Source organism: Cryptomeria japonica, unplaced genomic scaffold (assembly GCF_030272615.1).
Source record: "Cryptomeria japonica unplaced genomic scaffold, Sugi_1.0 HiC_scaffold_195, whole genome shotgun sequence".
Classification (NCBI taxonomy): domain Eukaryota; kingdom Viridiplantae; phylum Streptophyta; class Pinopsida; order Cupressales; family Cupressaceae; genus Cryptomeria; species Cryptomeria japonica.
Window position 1 is genome coordinate 142,687 of NW_026729017.1, and position 5,164 is coordinate 147,850.

Here is a 5,164-nt window from a genome sequence, read left to right on the forward strand (position 1 = left end):
CCGATTTCACCTGGGTGCGCGCGCAGCACCTCGGGCGCACCGGGGTGCGCGCACAACGCCCGGGTTGCACCGTGGCCTGTGTGCTCGGGGCGCCTCGGGTGCGCGCTCGGTGTCGCCCCCGCGCGCGCGGTAGTGCGGGCAGCGCACCCCGGCCCGGCCCGGCCCCGACGAGAACGCAAACGGGCAAAAGGTTTATTCAAATAGCATTGCGACGCCCGGCGAAAAACTAAAAAAGGGTGCAACACCGGGACTTCCCGGGAGGTCACCCATCCCAGTACTACTCCGGCCCAAGCGCGCTTAACTGCGGAGTTCTGATGGGATCCGGTGCACTAACGCTGGTATGATCGCACCCGTTATGAGCTTGTCGCAGTGTGTACTTAGCAAACCGCGACCCACGTGCGAATCCACCCCGGCCACCCACCCCCGTCGAGGTGCACACCCTCCCTCGCGAAGTGCGCCCCGTTCGCCAAGTGTGAGCCCTGCCCGGGTGCGCGCACCTTGCTAGGGCGTCGGGTGTGCACCCGGCCCGGCCTACGTGCGTGCACCTGGACGGGGCGTCGTGTGCGTGCAGTGTCCCGTCTGCAACGCGGTGCCCACACACCACCTCGGGCGCAACGACCTGCGCTCACATGTGGGCCGAGTGCACCTTGGTGCATGTTCGGGGCGCCTCGGGTGCACGCTCGATCTTGCCCCGGTGCACCAAGGCGCTCGGTTTGCCCCGGGTGCGCACTTGGTGCAAGGTGGGCACCCAAAATAGGGATCAAGCACCAAAACACAAGTTTCGGGATGCAAAATGGGACCCAAGGACCACAAATGCGTTCCAAGACCCATGATGGGTCCACGAGAACAAAAATGTGTTCCGAGACTTAATAAACAAATATTGGGTTTTAGGAGAAGAAACATGCTCTGATGCCCAAAACGAGAATCGACCCCGAAAAGGCCACAGGCCAAAAGTGGGATGCGAGACAAAAAAAAATGGGACCCGAGGACCAAAATTGGGTTCCCAGGTCGAAGACAGGGCAACCGGACAAGAAACGACCTCTAAGGCTCGAAATGAGTCCCGACGACTAAAACTTGACAAGAAGCACCCATCAGGCACCCAACTCGACACCCATGGGATGCCGACCCACCCGGGCTTCCACCTAGCACACCTTGGCACCCACCCACCCTCGCACCCAACCTCGCACCCAACTTAGCACCTTTGAACCCACATTGGCACTCACCCTGACCCTGGCACCTTGGAACCCACATTGGCACTCACCTTGACCCTGGCACCCACCTTTGCACTCACCTTGGGACCCACCCTGGCTCCCACCTCGGCACCCACCCAGACACCCACCTTGGTTCCTTGGCACCCACCTTGGATCCTTGGCACCCACCCCGACACCCACCTTGGCACGCAACTTGGCTACTTGCCACCCACCTTGGCTCCTTGACGCCCACCCCGACAACCACCCCGTGACCTACCCTGGCTAGGGTTGGTGCACACCCACCCTGGTGCCCACCTTGGCACCCACCCCATGACCCACCTTGGCACGCACCTTAGTACCCACCCTGTTACCCACCCTAGGACCCACCCCGTGACCCACCTTGGCCAGGGTGGGTGCACCCACCCTGGTGCCCACCTTGGCACCCACCCATCCTAGCACCCAGCCTGTGACCGGGCTTGGAACCCAACCTTGCACCCGTCTTGGCCAGTGTGGGTGCGCACCCATCCTGGCACCCACGTTGTGACACACCCTTTAACCCACGCACCCTAGCAGCCACGTTGGCACCCACCTTGGAACACAACCTAGCAACTTGGCACCCACCCCGTGACCCACCTTGGCATCCACCATAGCAGTCGCCCACTTGGCACCCACCTTGGAACCCAAGTTGGCACCCACCTCGGCACCCACCTTGACACTTGTGGACCCACCTTGCCACTCACCCTAGCATCGACCCATCCTAGCACCCACCCTGGCACCTTTGCACCCTAGCACTCACCCATCCTAGCACCTAACCTGTGACCCACCTTGACACTCACCCTCGCACCCACCTTGGAACCCAACCTAGCACCCACCCACCCTGACACCAACCCTAGCACCTACCCACCCTTGCACCCACCCTGTGACCCATCTTGGCACCCACCCATCCTACCACTCAACCTATCACCCACCTTCTCACCCACCTTGGCATCCACCTTAGCACCCACCCACACTGGCACCTTGGCACCCACCTCGGGCAAGGTGGGTGCACACCCACCCTGACACCCAATTTAGAACCAACCGAGCATGTTACCCACCTTGGCACCCACATTGCAGCCCACCCTAGTACCCACCCTATGACCCACATTGGCATCCACACCCTAGCACCCAGGCACCTCGACACCCGCCTTGACACGCACCCTAGCACTAAACCTGTGACCCACCTTGGAACTCACCCTAGAACCCACCCACCCTGTGAACCACCTTGGCATCCACCTTAGCACCCACCCACCTTGGCACCCACTCTAGCACTCACCCATCCTAACACCCAACTTGTTACCCACCTTGGCACCCGCCCTCGCGTCCACCTTGAAACCCACCCTAGCACCCACCCACGCAGGAGCCCACCTTGGCACCCAACCTAACACCCACGCATCCTGGCACCCAACTTGTGACCCACCTTGGAACCCACCCTAGTACCCACCTTTGAACCCACTATATCACCAACCCACCTTGGCACCCACCCTATGACCCTCTTTGGAATCCACCCTAGCACGCACCCACCCTGGCACCCACCATGGAGCGCACCCTAGCACCCACCCACCTCGGCACGCACCTCAACACCCACCTTGGTGTGCGCACTGCGCCAACCTCTCAAAGACCCTATGTGGTGCGCTCCAAAGTGTACACCTTTGGTGCGCTCCAAGGTGCGCACCTTTGGTGCACACCGAGGTGCACACCAAAGTGTGCACCGAGGTGAGCACCAAAGTGCACTCCAAGGTGCACACCAAGGCGTGCACCTTTGGTGCGGTCAATGCAAACGAATTCGGAAGTTGGGGTCGATGTCCTAATCGCTGCTGCAGACTACACGTATGAGAATCGGACAAATAGCTTTATATAGGGGAGGTGTTGCGTTTGATGGGTCGACTCCCCTGGTTGTGTGCACTGCACCAACTTCAAAGACCCTGTCTTGTTTAAGAAGTCAAAAGTTGGGGTGGATGTCCTAATCATTGCTGCAGTCTACGCATGTATGAGAATCAGACAAATAGCTTATATAGGGGAGGTGTTGCATTCGGTGGGTTGACTCCCCTGGTTGTGCGCACTGCGCCAACCTCAAAGACCCCGCATAGCAGAAGAAGTCGGAAGTCGGATTTTGGTGAGCACCAAGGCGTGCACCTTTGGTGCGGTCAACGCAGACGAATTCAGAAGTTGGGGTGGATGTCCTAATCGTTGTTGCAGGCTACACATGTATGAGAATCAGACAAATAGCTTATATAGGGGAGGTGTTGGGTTTGATGGGTCAACTCCCTTGGTTGTGCGCATTACGCCAACCTCAAAGACCTTGTTTTCGTTAAGAAGTCAAAAGTTGGGGTCAATGTCCTAATGGCTCCTGTAGGCTACACATGTATGAGAATCGGACAAATAGCTTATATAGGGGAGGTGTTGGGTTTGATGGGTCGACTCCCCTGGTTGTGCGCATTACGTCAACCTCAAAGACCTTGTTTTCGTTAAGAAGTCAAAAGTTGGGGTCGATGTCCTAATTGCTCCTGTAGACTACACATGTATGAGAATCAGACAAATAGCTTATATAGGGGAGGTGTTGGGTTTGATGGGTTGACTCCCCTAGTTGTTCGCATTACACCAACCTCAAAGACCTTGTTTTCGTTTAGAAGCCGAAAGTTGGGGTCGATGTCCTAATTGCTCCTGCAGGCTACGCATGTATGAGAATCAGACAAATAGCTTATATAGGGGAGGTGTTGGGTTTGATGGGTCGACTCCCCTGGTTGTGCGCATTGCGCCAACCTCAAAGACCCTGCATTGCGGATGAAGTCGAAAGTCAGAGTTTGGTGTGCTACAAGGTGTGGTCGAAGGTGCTCACCTAGGTGTGCACCTTTGGAGCGCAGGAAAAGTGCCCTCCAAAAGTGCGCACCTTTGGAGTGCACAAAAGTGCCCTCCAAAAGTGCGCACCTTTGGAGCGCACAAAAGTGCCCTCCAAAAAGTGCCCTCCAAAAGTGCGCACCTTTGGAGCGCACAAAAGTGCCCTCCAAAAAGTGCCCTCCAAAAGTGCGCACCTTTGGAGTGCAGAAAAGTGCCCTCCAAAAAGTGCCCTCCAAAAGTGTGCACCTTTGGAGTGCACAAAAGTGCCCTCCAAAAGTGCGCACCTTTGGAGCGCAGAAAAGTGCCCTCCAAAAAGTGCCCTCCAAAAGTGCGCACCTTTGGAGCGCAGAAAAGTGCCCTCCAAAAAGTGCCCTCCAAAAGTGCGCACCTTTGGAGCGCAGAAAAGTGCCCTCCAAAAAGTGCCCTCCAAAAGTGCGCACCTTTGGAGCGCAGAAAAGTGCCCTCCAAAAAGTGCCCTCCAAAAGTGCGCACCTTTGGAGCGCAGAAAAGTGCCCTCCAAAAAGTGCCCTCCAAAAGTGCGCACCTTTGGAGCGCACAAAAGTGCCCTCCAAAAAGTGCCCTCCAAAAGTGCGCACCTTTGGAGCGCACAAAAGTGCCCTCCAAAAGTGCGCACTTTTGGTGCGCACCAAGGCGCTGGTTCGGTCGTTGCAGGCGAGTTCGGAAGTTGGGGTCGATGTCCTGAGCGGAGGTGCAAACTACACAGGTGTCGGAATCGGACAAATAGCTTATATAGGGGAGGTGTATGCTTCGATGGGTCGACTCCCCAGGTTGAGCGCACCGCGCCAACCTCAAAGACCCTACGGTATGGATGAAGTCGGAAGTTGGGTCCGATGACCGATTCGATTAGTAGGTATGCTCATGAGGTCGGAATTTGGGTCCGATGACCTGCCATGTGCAGGAAGGCGAATGTTGGCACTGTGCGTTGCAAGGTGCACACCAAGGTGCTGGTGCGGTCTTTTTAGTCGAGTTCGGAAGTTGGGGTCGATGTCCTGATCGGAGGTGCAAGCTACACAGGTGTGGGAATCGGACAAATAGCTTATATAGGGGAGGTGTATGCTTCGTTGGGTCGACTCCCCGGG

The 5,164-nt window shown here is 57.1% G+C and overlaps 1 non-coding gene across 1 annotated transcript; it reads right to left on the reverse strand.

Annotated features, from left to right (window-relative positions):
• Positions 1 to 233: 233 nt before the first annotated feature.
• Positions 234 to 352, reverse strand: LOC131868096 (5S ribosomal RNA). The gene has a single exon (XR_009366589.1). It is a non-coding gene; the product is annotated as a 5S ribosomal RNA (ribosomal RNA).
• Positions 353 to 5,164: the final 4,812 nt, after the last annotated feature.